Here is a 20,126-nt window from a genome sequence, read left to right on the forward strand (position 1 = left end):
AGTACGCATGACTGGGCACGGAGTAAAAAATTAAGCTCCATGCCCACTCATGCGCACTTGTGCTGCCTTTCCCAAAGGCGTCTGACAATGATGTCAGTCAACATGACGCCGGACCGCCCATGGTCTGACGACATGCTGACTGACATTCACAGAGGAGGGACTCGGGAGCTGCGGACATTCACAGAGGAGGGAGCTGCGGGCGCGGGCGGGGGGGCTACGCCCCCACGCCCCAATGGACGTACCGCGCCTGGTGGTAGTAAGATCGCCAGACTCGTGGTGGCGGTGTTCCGTCCCCCGCATTACGACTTCAAAAGCCATTGAGGTGGAGGACCATCGACTGCGCCAAGGAACAGTTGTTCCCTGGCAGTGGCAGCGCTGGGCAACAATGAAACATGCTCAGTGGGACTGGCAAAGTCTCGCTTAGCATATTAGGAGTTCCGCTTCCGCCAGACATTTCATGGCGGGAGCCTCACCATGAAAAGGCTGGCAGTGGAGAAACAAAGGGGGCCCTACAGGGCCCCCATACCCTTTGCCATGGGGATACATTCAGGGGGACACAACATGTTCTCCTCTGTCTGAATTCCCCTTAAGTGTCAGCATGTCATGGACTTCACTGTCCATGCTGGGCTGGAACTTTTCTGCCTTTTCCATGGCGGTGCCCGGAAGGCACCGCCATGGGAAAGGCAAAGGACCGTCCTCCATACACGAGTTCAACTCATAATACGACGGGCAGTCCTTGTGCGGCTTTGGTACAGCTGTGTCGGAGGAGAGCCGACACAACAGCGTCAAACTTGAACTCAGGCCCTACATTTTTAATATTCATATTTGCAAAAATGCTGTCTCTTTTCATATGAAAGAGCTATGCACCAAGGATTTAAGTGGTTTGTGAAAAAAGTAATGGTGTGAACATGGATTATATGTGATAAAGAAACCCCTGCTGTACATGATAAGGATATTGCAAATCCTCTCTTAGTTCCATAACCTTATAAAGAAACTCAGCCTTCAGCTTTGTTCCTCTATAAGGTCATGGAATTCCTAGATGACTTGCAATATCATTATAATGTGCTGCAGGGGATACTTTATTCCATATATAACAAGGTTATAGCAGCACTATAACAGCCTCTCTTTATCAAAATACTTTGCAACACTTCTCCCACTCGCTATCTTCCACGTAGGATCAGGTATTGCACGGGTGCTGCAGCAAAAGCCAAGGCCCACTCACTTAGTGAGTGAAGGTGATCGCAGGAACATACAACTGCCTCAGACCAACACTCCACTCAGTTTCACAAAATGGGCCCTTCATGCTGGATTCAGAGTAACAGAGATGTGGCCAGTCATCAAATCACGATCAACAACTAGTTTCAGGGTCTTGGAACCTCAGGCCCTCTGGTTGGTATGAAGTCCAGTAGAAAATCAACCATCTAGCCGCACCATACAGTGTGCACTGCATGCCGTGCATGAGGGGAATGAATGATTTTAAGTCTGTTACATCCCCTTCATTTGCATTTCTAAGTCTCAGATGTAACAGCACTAGTGAATATCTTATAAGTGTATTTGGACAAAATATCGGGAACAAATATTGTGATAGAAAAATATTGTTTTAAGAATATTGAGATTTCAGAAATATCGTCGACAGGAAAATCAAAGGTAGGCATACCATTTTTAGTGTTGATTGAAGCATTGTAAGAAATATCGATGGAGAAAATATCACTGTATGTAATTTCGTTTGAGAGGGCTAATTTGTATGTACTTTATTGTAGTGTGTATATATTTGTTAATTTTGTATTTGTGTTCTTAGTAAGATAATTCATTAGTTATAAAATTGATGGGGGTGGCGGACCAAGATGGTGAGCAGGTAGGACGTGTGCCGCCTCATCTCCCCGCCCGCCGATGCCTAACTCGGTCCTTATCTAGCGTATTTCCCCCTCTACAGCACTTTCGGAGCGGGGCATCCTGCTCCCCAGCCGCATTATAGCTTTGAATTTGTGATTTCGCAGCTGGGGGCTGACTTTGGAGCCTCTCTGAAGCGGAGCAGCGGAGCGTGCTGGGAGGCCAAGATGGCGGCCGGGCCCGGTGTATAGCTGACCCTCGGCGGGAGGCGAGGCCGGGCCGCTCCTGCCGGAAGACGTGAGCGGCGGAGCTGACGGCGACCGCTGGCAGGGACACCAGTGTGGCGACCTGCAGACGGACTCGGAGGAGGGTCCCCGCCCCAGCCAGCTCGGTAAGTGGCCTGCAGGCTGCAACGAGGGAGGAGAGCCAAAAAGGAGCAGAGCGGCGGCCTGAGCTCCCTGCGGACAGAGCGGACTGGAGGTGGGTGCCCGGTGATGACCTGCTGTGACTCCGGCACTGTAGGTGTGGCGGCCCGGGAGCCCCTGAACTCACCTGCGATTTTGGAGATACCACCCCGAGGGCCGTGGGAACCAGGGAGCACGGCGGATCACCGAAGTCAGGGCGGCCCCTTCGCTCGGCGTTGGAGACAGCGAGCAGCACCTCCGGTCTGAAGAGGGAGCTGGTGAGTGGCCCTGTCGCGCAGTTGCTGGCCCAGCGCCTATCGTTTACTACGGTCACTAGCGTGATTGACCCTGGGACAGTCACACGCGCGGGCCTACCACGTGGTGCGGAGTAACGGTGCGGCGCACTGGATGGAGCTGGGACTGCGCTGCATAGTTTGGGGTATCGGCCAGGGCGACTTGGCTGGCATTGAGGGGTCTCAAAGCAGACCCCCATAGCTCCCCCTGAGCTGAATAGCCTTGCTGGTTTGCGGAGGCCTTCCTTCCTGAAGTGGGTGGGTGCTAGCGGCGAGGCAGGTCCTCGCTGACACCTTGCCCTACACATCTCATTGCTCATAGGGGACACGGATAGTATTGAGGGTCCTGGACTGTCACTGAGGGCCCTTCCGTGGACACTGCCGGAGGCGAGTGGAGTCTGGCCCTGAACGGTGGCCTGCATCTGGACTTCAGGAACTCAACCCTCACGGGCTAGGGGGGCTCTACGCTCCAGCTACCCTCCTGTTACATCTACCGAGGGCTGTGGTGCTCTCTTGAGCGTCTATTGAATCCTTTGGGTGTGCGTTCCTCTCTTGCCCACCGCATAACTATAGGTGTGGTTGGCGCAGAGCCCCGGATCGCCCAGCACTCAGTGGAGTCTCAGCTAGGGTGAAGCCATGTCCAACCAAAGGGGAATGAAGGAGCGCACATTGAAGGAGATGCTCACCAGGGGCCCTCAGGTCAGTCCGGGCCACGAAGAGGAAGATACGCCCATAACCAAATCCTTCCTGGAGTCCCGTTTAAATACACTTCACGAAGACTTTCACACCCTGAAAAGCGAAGTAGCGGGAGAGGTGCGTGAACTGCGGAGGGTGGTGGACACTCTTGGAGACAGGGTGGCAGCAACTGAGGACCAGGAGAGGGACAAGGACGAGGAAGTCACGCAACTATAACAGGAGGTTATCTGCTTGAGGGACCAACAGCTCGACCTGCAGGCCCACGCAGAGGACCTTGAGAACCGCTCTCGGTTGAATAACATCCGAGTCTGAGGGGTACCATCAGACGCAGAAGGAACCAACATCACCGCTTTCCTGCAGGGTCCGTTTCGGGACATTTTGGCAGCACCCCCGGAGACGGAGATTCGCATCGATACAGCTCACAGGGTGGGCTTGCGGTGGCGAGCCAATGCTCCACCACAGGACATACTGGCCTTCCTTCCAGACTACCCTCTGAAAGAACGTATTATCAGGGAAGTTCGGTCAAAACATCCGGTCTGATACCAGGGCCTAAATATCACTTTGTACTAGGACCTGGTGGCCAGCACCTTGCAGAAACTGAGAGATTTCAAAGACGTCACGTGCACCTGCAGGACAAATGGGTGGGGTACTCCAGAGGACACCCCTTTCGTATTGTCTTCAAATGGCAGGGTCGATTGCACCAGATATCGTCCCTTTCCGAAGCGCGCAAGCTGTTGGGTCTGCCACACCAGAGTCCAGCGAAGGAGAGTACACCGGATCTTCGCCAGTCCCCGGTGCGTTGACAGACGGTCAGGAGGAGACGCTCTGGGGGGGCTCCCCGAGGTCCCGACCCGGAGGTGGTATCACAAGAAGGCAGATCGGCAATCGAAGCAGTCACTACAGACACTTCCCCTACAGTAGCCTTGTGAGGGCGCTGGGGGCCTGGCGTCTGTTAATGTGAGGATGGGGCTGGGGGGTGAGGCGGGGGGTCGGCGGGTTTGCCTACATTACCCTTGCCACAGGATGCCCCGGACTGTCTTGCTTCACCACGAGCACAGTACTAGACATGGTGTGTGTGGGACTATTATGGGGGGATTGTTGTGAGAGTTGGGGTTGGGGTTAGTGGAGGGGAACTGGTGTCCTCAGGTGGGGGGTTTGCATCTTTCCAAGTGTGATTTCAGGAATCTCCCTTGTGCGGGGTGGCAGGGTTTCTTTCACCAGCTAGCTACGCAAGCCTGGGTGTCCTCTTTTCAAATGCCCAATCATGCAGGACACTGAACTAACTATCCTCACACTTAATGTCAAAGGCCTCAATAGCCCCAACAAGAGGCGAGACATTCTATCCTACTTTGAGAACACGGGAGCGGATATCTGCCTGCTGCACCACACCACATCTCCAGACGTCGCCTTCCTCACGGAAACATGGATGAACGCCTCCTCAGCACCCGACATCGCCATCGCCATCCCGGACGGATACAAGATCACCCGGAGGGACCGCGTCAACCAGACAGGAGGAGGCCTCGCCATCGTCCACAAGAACACCATCCGCATCACGACCAACTCCGACGACACCCTCACAGCTGCCGAACACCTTCACTTCCAGATACACACCGACCCCAAGACCACACTCAGAGGCACCCTCATCTACAGAGCCCCAGGACCCCGCACTCAATTTAGCGAAGACATCGCAGACTTCATCAGCCCACACGCCCTCCCCTCCGCTGACTACATCCTCCTAGTGGACCTCAACTTCCACCTGGAGAACAACAACGACAACACCACCACCACCCTGCTGGACAACCTCGCCAACCTCGGACTCAAGCAACTGGTGAACTCCCCCACCCACTATGCCGGACACACGCTTGAGCCAGTCTTCTCCTCCAGCAAGTACGTCTCCTTCAGCCACGCCACCGGACTCCACTGGACAGACCACAGCTGCGTCCACTTCAGCTTCAGAAGAACCACGACTCACCACCACCCGCAACAGGCTCCCCGCAGGAACTGGAACAAGATCACCACCGACCAGCTCACCACATCACTGAGCCAGAACCCTCCCGCCAGCTCAACGGACCCCAACCAAGCAGCCAACAACCTCACACAGTGGATCACCAACTGCGCTGACGACCTCGCACCTCTGAAAAACCACCCCAGCAGGCCCGGCAGCAAGAAAGCCTCCTGGTTCAACGACGACCTCAAAAACTCCAAAAAGAACTGCCGTACCCTCGAGAAAGCCTGGCGAAAAAACCCGACGACAGACAACATGACCGCCCTCAAGCACGTCTCCCACAAACACCACCAGCTGATCTACACCACCAAGAGGACAGCATTCAAGGAACGACTAGACAACAACGCACACAACAGCAAGGAACTCTTCAGCATCATCAAAGAGCTCTCCAACCCCAGCGCCGGAAACAACGACATCACTCCCTCACAAGACCTCTGCGACTCCCTCGCCTCGTTCTTTCATCGCAAGATCGCCGATATACACAACAGCTTCGGCGCACAGACCACGCACCCAACCACCGAACCAACGACCCCCACCACCACCCTCCGCGCCTGGACCCCGGTCAGCACCGAAGACACCATCCACACGATGAACACCATCCACTCCGGATCACCAACCGACCCATGCCCCCACCAAGTCTTCAACAAGGCCGACTCCGTCATCGCACCCCAACTCCGGGACATCATCAACTGCTCCTTCAACACCGCCACCTTCCCGGAGAGCTGGAAGCACACCGAGCTCAGCGCCCTCCTGAAGAAGCCAGCAGCAGACCCCTCCGACCTCAAGAACTACCGCCCCATCTCGCTCCTGCCTTTTCCTGCCAAAGTCATCGAGAAGACCGTCAACAGACAGCTTGCCGCCTTCCTCGAGACAAACGGATCCTTCGACCACTCGCAGTCCGGCTTCCGAGCCAACCACAGCACCGAGACCGCCCTCATCGCAGCCACTGACGACATCCGAGCCCTGCTCGACAACGGGGAAACAGTGGCCCTCATCCTCCTGGACCTCTCTACAGCGTTCGACACTGTCTGCCACCGCACCCTAGTACAGCGCCTCAGCAACATCGGAATCCAAGAGAGGGCTCTAGATTGGATCATCTCATTCCTTGCCGGAAGAACCCAGAGAGTCCGCCTCCCCCCGTTCAGATCCGAGGCCACCGAAGTCATCTGCGGCGTCCCGCAAGGATCATCACTCAGCCCCACCCTCTTCAATGTCTACATGAGCCCCCTCGCAGCCATCGCACGCCAACACAACCTCAACATCATCTCCTACGCCGACGACACTCAGCTGATCCTCTCCCTCACCAACGACCCAGCCACCGCCAGAACCAACCTACACGAAGGGATGAAAGACGTAGCCGAGTGGATGATGAACAGCCGCCTGAAACTGAACTCAGACAAGACGGAAGTCCTCATCCTGGGATCATCACTCTCCACCTGGGACGACTCCTGGTGGCCCCCCGCCCTGGGCAGCGCACCCAAACCTACGGACCACGCACGCAACCTGGGCTTCATCCTGGACTCCTCCCTCTCGATGACCAGACAAGTCAACGCCGTCTCATCATCATGTTTCAACATCCTACGCATGCTCCGAAAGGTCTTCCGATGGATCCCCGCCGAAACCAGAAGACGGTCACCCAGGCTCTCGTCACCAGCCGACTGGACTACGGAAACACCCTCTACACCGGAACCACAGCCAAACTACAGAAAAGACTCCAACGCATCCAGAACGCCTCCGCACGACTCATCCTTGACATCCCCCGACACAGCCACATCTCCGGTCACCTGAGAGACCTGCACTGGCTCCCCGTCAGCAAGAGAATCGCGTTCTGACTCCTCACCCACACACACAAGGCCCTCCACGACCTGGGCCCCAGATACCTCAACAACCGCCTGACCTTCTACACTCCCACACGCCAGCTACGATCGACCAGCCACGCCCTCGCCACCATTCCACGCATCCGAAGAGCCACCATGGGAGGAAGATCCTTCTCCTACCTGGCAGCGAAGACTTGGAACTCCCTCCCCATCCACCTCCGCCTGACCCAAGACCACCTCTCCTTCAGGAAGTAACTCAAGACCTGGCTGTTCGAGCAGTAGCGGACCCCCCTCCCCCTAGCGCCTTGAGACCCTCCGGGTGAGTAGCGCGCTTTACAAATGTCTTGATTGATTGATTGATTGATTGACTGCAGGAAACACACTTGCTGGCCCGTGACTGGCATAGGTTGAGGTCCAGGGCGTTCACTTATCAATATCTCTCCTCTATGACTGATGAGAGGGCAGGGGTGGCAATCCTGGTGGCAAGGAAGTTTCGGGGGTCGGTGGGAGATAAAGTAGCGGAAATTAAGGGGTGGCTACTGGCACACCATTTTTGGATTAAAGGCCTCGCTCTCATGACTGGAATGATATACGCTCCGAATGTGGGTCAAGAGGTGTTCCTCCGATCAGCCCTTTCAAAAGTCCTAGAACCTCAAGACCACTTCATTCTGGTGGGTGGTGACCTGAACTTGGTCATGGATACAGTGGCGGACAGGTCTGGCAGCCGACATTCCCAGGGAGGGAGGTCTCGGGAGAAGGTAAGAAGTGGCTGGAGGGAGGGGCTTGATTGATCTGTGGCGAGCATCTCACCCTCGGACCACCCAATTTTCTTAATATTCGCACGTACATCATACTTACGTGAGATTAGACCACTGTTTGGGCTCCGTAGAGGTCCAAGCGACGATTAAGGATATTTATATTACAGTTGCGACCTTGTCAGACCATGATGCGGTAGTGGTTACAGTGGGGGTCCCTTCTATCACTCGGCCCGCGGGGAACTGGAGACTGCGAAAGACCATGCTTCAGAAACCGGCGGTCCAGGAGCAAATCCTTAAGTGTATCAGGGACTACCTGGAGATTAATGACACCCCTGACACTTCTGTAGCTACAGTGTGGGGTCGCTCAAGGCAGTTGTGATAGGGGAGCTGAACGCTTTGTCAGTGGCAGAAAATAGAGTGCGCAAAGCTAAGAGGGAAGAACTCACGGCCCAAGTGCTTGAGCTGGAGAGAGCCCACAGCCTAACGGGGGCTCCCCGGATTTGGCGACAACTCATGAATGCACGAGCCCTGCTGGCGGGGCTCGATTTTGACAGAGCGGAATATGCGGCTCTTCGTCTAAAGCATTCTCATTATGTTGGAGGGGATAAAACAGGCCGGATGTTAGCTAGTAAGTTGAGGGCGAAGACGCAACAGAGCAAGGTTAAGGAGATCACCAACTCGGAGGGAGGCCAGGTAACTGATGATGGGGGAATAGCGCAGGCTTTTCGGGACTTCTACGCAGCTCTTTACGAGGGAGGGTCATCGTCCACCCATCAGATAGATGCCTACCTTCGACAGGGACACACGACGGCGCTAAACCAGTTCAACGGTGAAGCACTTGATGCTCCCATACACATTTAGGAGGTGGTGGGAGCCATTTCCCACCTTAAACTCCTGAAGGCCCCTGGCCCGGATGGATTTTGGGCTGGGTTTTATAAGTGGTTCTGCGCCGTCTTAGCTCCAGTACTTACCCGACTTTTCAATTCCTTCACGGGCCCTGGTACGATCCCCCCAGAGATGCCATTGGCCTCCATAGTGGTACTACCCAAACCAGGTAAGGACGCCTCCAAGTGTAGCTCCCACCGGCCCATTTCATTGCTTAATGTCGATCTCAAACTATTCACAGGGATATTGGCAGCGCGCCTGGGTCTCCTTATGCCGGGCATAATTGATCCAGATCAGTCTGGTTTTATACAGGCCCGGCAATTTAGCGGCAATACAAAACATAAATTCCATCTTAGAGATAAGGCCCACCGCACCAAAATGGATGCTCTTCTCTTATCGGTGGCCGCCGAGAAGGTGTTCGATCGGGTGGATTGGCGCTTCTTGGACAGAACCCTGGCACATTTTGGCTTCAGGAACAGGTTCTGGGCATGGATTTTGATCTGCTACACCAACCCCAAGGCTGTGCTTAGGGTGAATGGGGTGAATTCCACACTTTTTGAGATACACCGTGGAACCAGGCAGGGTTGCCCGCTGTCCCCCCTTCTCTTCGCCTTGTATGTAGAACCGCTGGCGCAGAGGATTAGGGACAATCCGGAGATAAAGGGCATCCTATTTGGGGGAGAATGGCACGCCGTTAGTCTATACGCCGATGATATCATCGCCTCCCTAGAGTCACCGGCATGTTCGGTCCCTGCCTTCTTGCAGGAACTGGAGGAATTCGGTCAGGTTTCGGGCCTACGGGTTAATATTGGGAAGTCCTCAGTCCTATGGTTTCGGGAGGAGGGTCCAGGTCCCTTAGCGGTTGATGGACGATACGAGGGCATACTCATTTACTCATCTATACCCTACTTAGGCATAGAGCTTGCGGCATCGGTGTCCCATACGGTTCATCTTAACTACTCTAAACTTTTACAGTGTGCTGCCAAGGATCTGAATGATTGGAAAGGGCACTCGCTCTCTCTGCTGGGCAGAGTAGCAGCGGTCAAGAAGTCGCTCCTCCCCCGAGCATTGTACCTCTTTCAAACCATTCCGGTCTGGCCACTCCCGGGTACACTGCCAGCTCTGCAGAGAGCTATCAATCAATTTATATGGGAAGGGAGAGACCCCGGTTATGCAAGAATCTGGGATACCTGACGCTGGACGAGGGGAGCTTGGGCATTCCTAATGTTTTCAAATATTTCCACGCGGCGCAACTGCGATACTTAGTCGAGTGGAAACGTCCTGAATCTGAGAAAAGCTGGCTTTTCCAAGATGGGTCAATAGCTCAAATGGATCTCTAGAAGGTCCTCTTTCTTAATCGGACTCACAGCCCCCCTGGCCTTCGGGTCTCCCCTGTCACGAAGACCTTGCTGTGAGCATGGGACGGAGTGGCGGTGAGACGGGGCTTGGCGACATTCCCTTCTCCCATGACCCCACTCTTTGATAATAAATAGTTTTGCCCAGGGGTGGACGCTAGGGCTTTTTCTGTCTGGAGGGCATATGAGTGCCGGTCGGCAGGCCATCTTTTTGACCTGGAGGTCATCCTCCCCTTTCAAGACCTCAAAAGCGTTTATAGACTCCCAGACACAGAGCGTTTTTGCTATTTTCAGCTCAGACACTGGCTCCTCCACGCTGATGTTCGCCCTAATGTAGCTAGAAAGCTTACTAAGTTTGAGAAGTGGCTATACCTCCAAAACACAGACAAAGCAATGATATCTGACATCTATGACATGCTTAGGGAGGGGGCCCCCGCGGAGCCAACTGCAGGCCAGAGAAGGTGGGAGAGGGAGCTGGGGAGACGACTGACGAGCAAAGAGTGGGCGGACATCTATTATCGCGCAAACCACATGGCGCGTAACACGGCTAGCAGGGAAGCAGCAGTTAAGGTGGCCATGTATTGGCATCTGGTTCCGGCCCGCCTGCATAGGGGGAATCCAGTGCATAGTCCGCTGTGCTGGCGTGGCTGCGTGGAGGATGGCACCCTGGTACATATTTTATGGGAATGCGGAGAGCTTCAGACCTACTGGAAAGAGGTTCTAGATGATATTGATCTCCAATTTGATACTGAGATTCCGCGTTTCCCGGCTTACGTGATTTTGGGACTGCCCAACCCCATAACATACCCACTCAAGCCCAGGTGGGGCAGGCTGACGGGGACAGCTTTAGGAGCTGCCACGCAGAACATCCTATCACATTGGGGTTCACCTAGGAGACCAACACGACTGGGGTGGCTACATAAACTATGGTATGTCCTAGGAATGGAACGTATACAGGCCTCTCTTTCCAACACTATGGCCAGCTTTACTGATGCCTGGCAGCCACTGCTTGCTTTACTGTCGATGGAAATTAATGAGATTACATGCCCTAAATATCTTCGCCTCCTCCGGCTCCCAAGCTTGGACCCTGCACCATAACATGCAGAGATTCACACAGGGCTTACCCGTTCACCATGCCCCGTCTTGGTACACTAGGAAGGCACACCAGTTCGAAGTGGGAGAGGGCGTTGGGGACAGAAGGGATACGGGGGGTTTCTTTTACTCTTCTAAAAGGCAATATAGCAACATTCCTCACCGTTTGGCTGCTTGCATGACAGTTCGTGCGGCAGCACAGGGGGGTCTTTTGAGGCGCTTATGTGGTTCCTAGATTCTGACCCACAAGAGGGGGCTTATTTTCGATTTGATATGCACGAACAGTATGCATGTTCTCATTGAAAATGTTTGTATTCCTATTGAAGCAAGTGCCAATAAAACAAAGTTAAACCTAAAATTGATGAAATGTGTATTTTCAGTTGTATTAATGTTTGTAAATAATGGTTTTCCCATTGTATTTTTATTTTTGGGGATTAGGGTGGGGAGATTTGTTGCTTTAGTGTTTTTAATACATTTTAATATTATATTGATTAAAATTCATAGTACTGGCATTAACTGTACAATATGTTTTTTTAATTTTAAAAAGTATATATTAAAATATTTTACTGAATTACATTTTTTAACAATGTATAGCAATACAGTCATATAATGAGAAATGATTTTTATATAGAAAATATACATATTTTAAGAATTTTAGGAAATAATTTCTTTTATTATACAATTTTTTTAATCATCTTGTTATTTAAATAGTTTTAATAAATTATAATTTAATGTTAAATGAAATATATTAAAGGTAAACGAGCATTTTTGAAATGTAAAAAAGTTCATTATTAAAACATAGAAAAATGTAAATATTTAAAAATATACTTTTTGCAATTTAAAAAAGATTCTGAAAATGTTTTAATAATGCAAATAATTTGTATTTATTTTATGTTAAAATTATAATTTTATTTCACATTTCGTTTTTCTTTTTTAAAAATAAAAATAGTTTTACATTATGTTTTTTATAATATGATTGCTAATTTGGTAAAAAGATTAGGAATGGTAGTACTTTTTAAAATATTTATAATAATTCTTAATTGTAATATTTGTATGTTTAAATATGTCTATATATGTCTGTAGTTTTGGATATTGTGTTTTAGATTAAATGTTGGGTTGATTGTGTATACAAAATCAGCCTTCTTTAAAATGTTTTAGATTGAAGTGTATGTAGTAAGAGTTAGCTCTTTAGTGTCTAACTTCTTTCTCAAATAGCCTTAGATTGAATTGGGAATAGTAAATGTAACCCCTTTAGTGACCAACACCTGGGCCCATATGGTTAGACTGGAGTGGGAATAGTAAATGTCACCCCTTTAGTGTCCAACACCTTCCCCCAATATGGGTAGATTGGAGTGTGAATAGTAAATGTCACTTCTTTAGTGTCAGGTAACTTTCCCCAATATGGTTACATTGGAGTGGGAATAGTAAATGTCACTCCTTGAGTGCCCAACAACTTACCCCAATATGCTTAGATTGGAGTGGGAATAGTAAATGTCAACACTTTAATGTTCAACACTTTCACTAAATTGACAGAGGGTCTTAACACGAGTTTGGCGGTCTCGAAGCGGGGCCACCACGCTGCCTCCCCAATCCAAGACTACCAAAGCCATAAAAAGCCAGCCACCAGTGTACGACTTTTAAAGTCTCTGGCAGGTAGTTCTTTGGCACTCCAAAGGCAGTGAAAATTGCACCACAATGGGAGCTTCGTCAAAAGCTGGAGCGGAGTGACGTTCCTGTGCTGAGCACACAGCTTAAAGCCTGAATCATAACAGTTTTTTAACGCATTTATCCACTTTCAATTAATTTTATTCCTTGTATTCCACAATTTTTATTCACTGATTCAATTTTATCATGTCACATGAAATATACTTTGTGTTTTATATCTAATACTGCAGATATGCCAATCCAGGCCTTTTTCTACAGTTAGAGTGTGCACAAATGGTCCTCGGTGGTAAGTATGGTCAATGCATTTTGGGCTTAAAATTGCCCTTCGTCAGGGGTACACTAAAAACATCGACATTAGATAATATGTTCATAACATGGTGTTTAGAAGAAATTAACAGTGCATCAAAAAGTGCATGCTTCATTTTAAAACTCCCCCATACATTGACTTTTTCCCTCTAATAGCGTGTCTACACGCTGCACATAAAGGTGCCGATTACGATCCTGGAAAAAAATTCCCCGTACGACTCGTATCCGGTCTTTTTACCGTACGAATCGTACAAGTGCCGTACAAACTGCCAAGTACGATTCGCATGGGAAAAACTCCATACGAATCGCATTGGGAATTATTCCCCACACGTCCTCGGGTCGGAAAATGTGTCCGACACATCCTCGGACGATTTACCGTACAAATGTGAAAAGTGAAGTCCGACCGCGCTAGTACGATCCATCCCGTGCGTCCGATGTTACAACCGGATGGAAAAAACACCGTCCGCACTGAACTCCCATAGCAACCATGGAGACATGTGCCCGCATACGCGCCCAACACTCCCCCCAGCCCTCCTATGTACGAGTCGAATCCCCACCCGTGTATGTACACCCGTGTATGTACGAGACGTACCTCCACCCGTGTATGTACACCCCCGTACGTACGGCCCGTACCCCCACCCGCGTATGTATGGAGCGTACCCCCACCCCAACCGTGTATGTACGACCCGTACCCTCACCCGCATACGTATGGAGCGTACCCCCACCCCAACAGTGTATGTACGACCCGTACCCTCACCCGCGTACGTATGGAGCGTACCCCCACCCCAACCGTGTATGTACGGACCGTACCCTCACCCCAACCGTGTATGTACGACCCGTACCCTCACCCACGTATGCATGGAGCGTACCCCCACCCCAACCGTGTATGTACGACCCGTACCCTCACCCGCATACGTATGGAGCGTACCCCCACCGCAACAGTGTATGTACGACCCGTACCCTCACCCGCGTACGTATGGAGCATACCCCCACCCCAACCGTGTATGTACGGACCGTACCCCCACCCCAACCGTGTATGTACGACCCGTACCCTCACCCACGTATGCATGGAGCGTACCCCCACCCCAACCATGTATGTACGACCCGTACCCTCACCCGCGTACGTATGGAGCGTACCCCCACCCCAACAGTGTATGTACGACCCGTACACTCACCCACGTATGTATGGAGCGTACCCCCACCCCAACCGTGTATGTACGACCCATACCCTCACCCGCGTACGTATGGAGCGTACCCCCACCCCAACAGTGTATGTACGACCCGTACGCTCACCCGCGTATGCATGGAGCGTACCCCCACCCCAACCGTGTATGTTCGGACCGTACCCCCACCCCAACCGTGTATGTACGACCCGTACCCTCACCCGTGTATGCATGGAGCGTACCCCCACCCCAACCGTGTATGTACGACCCGTACCCTCACCCGCGTACGTATGGAGCGTACCCCCACCCCAACATTCTAAGTACGGAGCGCACCCCAGGCCCCAACACCAGCACCTTCACCCAACATCGCGCATGTCCGAGTCGTACCAAGCCAGACACAAGGACAGCCCTGTACAACAAAATTGCCGAAGTACACACCGTACACATGCTAAAAACGCACGTACACAACCAGGACAAGGCAAAACAACACAAGAATACACTATTTGAATGGCACAAAGACACAAAACATGTCCAACAAGCACAAATACAACACATTCACTGACCTGCAACTGGCAAAATCCCAAACAGAGGCCCAAAACACAACCACTCCTTATAACACACCCACCCAAAGTTCAAACACAGCCACACCCACCAATGGACCAATAAAAAGGGCCCACAGACACAAACCATGAGCCTTTGCAACAGACTCACTGCTGCCAGACCCCACAGACAACCTACAGCACCATACTTGAACCTTTACTACACCTTACACTTGCACACCTTCACACACCCACCTTCACAAACACCCCCTCATCACATTCACACACACACACCTGCACAACCACACCCACACACCCGCAACCATCCACACCCACACCCCCCACAACCATCCACACCCACACCCCTCACCATGCCCACTAACAAGAATCCAAAGTTCACTAGCCAAGAGTTGGAGGTCCTTGTCGACGAAATCTCAGAGTCGAGCCACACCTCTTTGGAACATTGGTCAGACAGACCAGCATTTCCGAAAAAACAGCCATGTGGCAGAGGATTGTCGATGCTGTGAATGCTGTTGCGTCCACCAGAAGGACCAGGCATGAATGCCAAGCCAGGTGGTACGATCTGCGGAGGAGAGTCCGAGCCAAAATGACCGGCGGCCACAACCAGGCCAACATCACTGGAGGAGGGCCGCCCCGCAGACCCGTACAATACCATCCCTGGGAGGAGAGGGTGATGGCCATACTGCCGGTGGTGGCAGTCGACGGAGTAGAAGGACTCCGAGACCCGGGTGAGTACACAAACAACTCACCTCACATGGGGGGAACGTCATCCACAACCAAACTCACAATCAGGCACGCAACCACCCCAAGCTATCGCATGACTCAACCACACTCCATAAACCCGCACATGCCACTAGCGCCACCATGTCCCATGCACCCAGCTGGACAATGCCAAGTCACAGGCCACAGAAAACACCAACACAAGACAAGGTAAGCCGGATGGCGGGAGTGTGGGACCGAAAAATCACATAGTGCAACTCAGAAGCAGACAACAATGCCCTCTGCCCATATGGCCTAGGTCACAGCCAGACAAACAGTGTGTCCCCACACAGGAAAGACTTGCCAGCAAATGGCGGACGCCTTGCATTAAGACATGGGGGTGAAGGCACGTTTTTGCACATGACAGCAGCTAATGAACAGCCAACACTGTGAAAGAGTGGCAGCACACACCACCACAGCAGCAGCACAGACACAGACACTACACCCAATGGGTGCCTGGAGATCAGAAACAAACTCACATCAACAAGCCAAGGGCCATTCAAAGATCTGCAAAAAGTGTGTGCCTAGGAAGCTGGGCTGAGGTGACAGAGGGTGACACACAGAGGGAGGGAGAGGGGGAGAGAGAGGGAGGGAGACACAGGGAGACGGACAGAGGGAGGAGGCTGACACAGGGAGGGAGGGAGAGGGGGACAGAGAGGGAGTGAGAAAGGGACACACAGGGAGACCAATTCAGCCTTGGGGGGTGTGGGAATGTCTGCTCGTCAGCAGGTGGACTGCGTGCATGTAGACAAGGGTGGGCAGTGCCTGAATCCCCCTCTCTTCTCCATGGCAAAACACTGGGCCATGTCTCAACCTGTGCAGGAGCACAACGCCAGCTACCTGCATTATATAAGTGTGTGGAACAACTCCATGTGGCCACGTACAGTGCAACACGGAAGGCGCCAATGCATGGCTCGCCACACCTGCTCACTCCACTGCTGACTGCAGTCACAATTGACGCAGCAAGTAAGACTGTGCCACACATATGTAAAGTCTCAAAAGCTGTGGCCAAGGGACATACCCATGCACAAGTGCACTGTGAGTGGAATGCAAGACATATCCAAATTCCCAGAGGAAATGTGCCAACTTAGAAACGAATGAAACATGGATGTTGCATGGAACAAAATTAACATTGTCTCTCTCACACACAGGTCAACGTCGTGGATCACCCCCTAACACTGGGGGGGAAGACTCACAGGACCCGGCTCGGTGCGATGATGGACCCACCGGCAGTGACGACTCTCACCACTCTGTGGACGACCCCGACCAACCTGGCCCCTCTGGTGTCCAACCACCTGCAGCACCTGCGTCAGGTACAACTGGGCCAACCACCACCCCCACTCCTGTCACATCCCAGGAGACACCCAGGATCCCTGCCCCATCACCACAATGCAGCCAGGCTGACCAGGAGGGACACGGTGTACCGGGCACCCAGGAGGAGGCAGGCGACAACGCCAATGCCACCCCTCAGGGGTCCCGGAGACCCAATGTGCCCACAAGGGCAGGCCAGGTGCAAGTGGGCAGGGGTGGTGGGAGTGGAGGACGGCGGAGGCGCGAGCCTGACCAGTTGGCTGCGGAACCGGTATATTCCCATGTCAGAAACATCCTGGACACATACCGGCAGGACACCACGGGCATGGCCCAGGTTGTGTCCATCCTCGAGGAGATCAAGACCCAGCAGGCCCAGCAACATGCGGAGCAACATGCCTGTCTACTGCGACACCAAGGGCGGATGGAGGACAGACAGGCTGAGCTCGTGACGGTGTTCACGGGAATTCACCGTATACTCCGTCGGATAGCCGACAACATGGGCAACCCTCCCTGTGCCACCAGGCGTAAAACATCACCACCCACAGGGAGGGGTCAGGAGGAGGAGGAGACATCCGACGGAGCATCCCAAACATCGTCACGGCCTGCTTCTGAGGGTTCCCGCAGGAGGGCGGGTCGTCCACGGAAAAGACCGTGAGGGTCGGCGCAACAGCACCATCTCCCAGGACACCTGGCCTGGCACCTGGCCCACTGGACCAACAGCAGCACATCAGCAAAAGACATTCTCTGCCACATGGACTTGCTGGTCACTGTCTGACCAATGTTGAAAAAGACTGTGGCATGGACTCTGAGGATTTCCAATGGCAAGGACACCAACTCCCCTAGTGAACTTTGGATTCCACACACCCGGAAAGCCCCTCATGTCATACCCCCCCCCCCCCCCACGTACCCCAACAAACATAAAAAGTTACACGGTAAAGAGATGATGCCTACATTTTGCATTATTACCTTACATGTGTCTTGTAAAGTCTAACCATGCCTGAGTTCTCATATGACTTCAACCATCCACACCCTGGGGCCTGAGTCTGGCACAGGACACACATGGGTCACAATGTATTAGGCAACACAGACATGGAGCACCATACACACCCGTGATGGGCCCAACCAGCTGAGGGGGTGGCCGCACAACCGTGCCGACAGACATATTGAGTACAGCGACAGCCATGCACAGAGGTCAGGGATCATGTGGAGTGTCCTGGGAGGCACCCAGGTATGTGTGGACAGGTGGCAGAACCATGTCCTGCAAGCTTGAGTCAGGTGGATGCAGAGAATGGTGGCCTGGCCAACGTTGGATGCATGGGGATGGCACATGTCACAATACCCACACAGTCATGGACATCATGCACAATACACAGTCTAATCCCACACAAACAGCTTGCATCTTGCTACTCGACACATAGACACATAGCCACTATCACGGAAAACCATGCCAGACATGCCGTATGCACCGTGGCAACACACCAGCATTGACTGAGAATAGGCACCTTGGAGGCATAGGGACACCTTTATTATTCATGTATTCGGGAATGCAGAGGCAACTCGGAGTACACATACACAGGTCATGTGGAGTAACATGTGGGTCCAACACTGGAACCCCCCTTCTGCAGCACAAATGCGTGATAGCCATGGAAATGGCACACAAGTGTCGGCTAACAGCTAAACACCCCCTGCTGCTCATGGAGAGGCTGCCATACACCATTGATCCTCTGATGTGGAAGTCCCACACCATGTCAAGCCAATGCAAACCGTATGTGTCCGAGGGCAGTGTTACACACATTGATGCCATCATCACAATCCACTATCCCATCACAGATGACTGTCAACAAGTCTGACCATCTATTCAGGTGTACCCAGCTACATGTCATGTGTCCCATGGTGATGCGACATGTCTGCAGAGGAACCAAACATCGACAGGGGCAGTGTGCACACATCGTAAACAACTGCCACACCCAATACACCCCTGATGCATCCCTTACCCTAAGGAGACTTCCAAACTTGTCCGTGCGTGTAACGCTGAGTCAGCACACGATGACGTGTCCATGAGGAATAGCAGTGTCACAACAATGCAACCAGCAGACGGCATGCGCAAGTACCTGGGGATGAGAGACACACAAGAAGTCAGCCACAAAAAGCACAGCCACTTGCATGTGCATGTACTCGACACATGTAAGGATGACAACATGCTAGGTCACAATTATGACTGGGAAAAAGTGTTAGCGCCAAAGCTTGCAGTGTCCCGTGCGTGTGCCCACCTGCACGCTTGTCAGCCGTCTGGGGATTCTGACCTGCCTTCAGTCTCGTTTGCCCAGGGATTCCAGCGTCCATCATCGCACCTTTTGTCTCCTCCCCCCGCCGCAGCCCTCCAACACCGGGACTGCCGCAGAGCGGGGGAGTAGAGACTACAGTCCCCAGAAGCCTCCGCGACTGGACCGGAAGTCGCGTGGAGGCTTGACGCCTGGAGGCGCCGTTAAAGGGGCTGGCCTTCCCGCGTCACGGGACCGCGCGCGGGGCTAAGCCCGGGCAAAGGGCGGGCCCTCTGTGGCCCTCAGAGGCCTGAGGAGTCTGGGCTGGGCACTACCCCCGGCCGATCAGCCACCCATCGATAAGTATACTATAAATGGCCCCCATGGAGTTCAAGCCTACCGCTAAGAACACGGTTAAAAAAACGCCTATCCATACACGCTAAGTTACAAGGAATACTGCCCAAACTAAAACACCGCTACCAACGCTAACTGCAATTGATCGCATGCTCCAACAAACAATTGTGGTGGTAGCGAACGCCATCGAAATACCGACTGGGAAAATACACTCATCACTGGCACCATCACTCCAGTGACACATCCACACACACCTCTGACTCACGTGGCATACATGCAGATGGACACCCACATCGCAACACATGCCACACGGGGACCAATGCGTGCACACTCAGACACTGGTACTCACCACTAAGCAAAGAAGTCGCGTATGAGCCGACTCCGAATGTCCTCTTGTGGAACCACATCCTCCACATCACTAGCCCCATTGCCAATCCCTTCGTCCTCCACGGGTGGATGGTCCTGATCATCTTGATCCAGGATGAGTGGCACAGCTTTCTCAACTGCCATGTTGTGCAGCATGCAGCAGACCATGAAGATTTTGCAGACCTTCGCCGGGACATATGGGAGGGCTCCGCCGGTCTTGTGGAGGCATCTGAATCGGCTCTTCAG

The sequence above is a fragment of the Triturus cristatus genome, chromosome 3_1 (assembly GCF_964204655.1).
Source record: "Triturus cristatus chromosome 3_1, aTriCri1.1, whole genome shotgun sequence".
Lineage (NCBI taxonomy): Eukaryota > Metazoa > Chordata > Amphibia > Caudata > Salamandridae > Triturus > Triturus cristatus.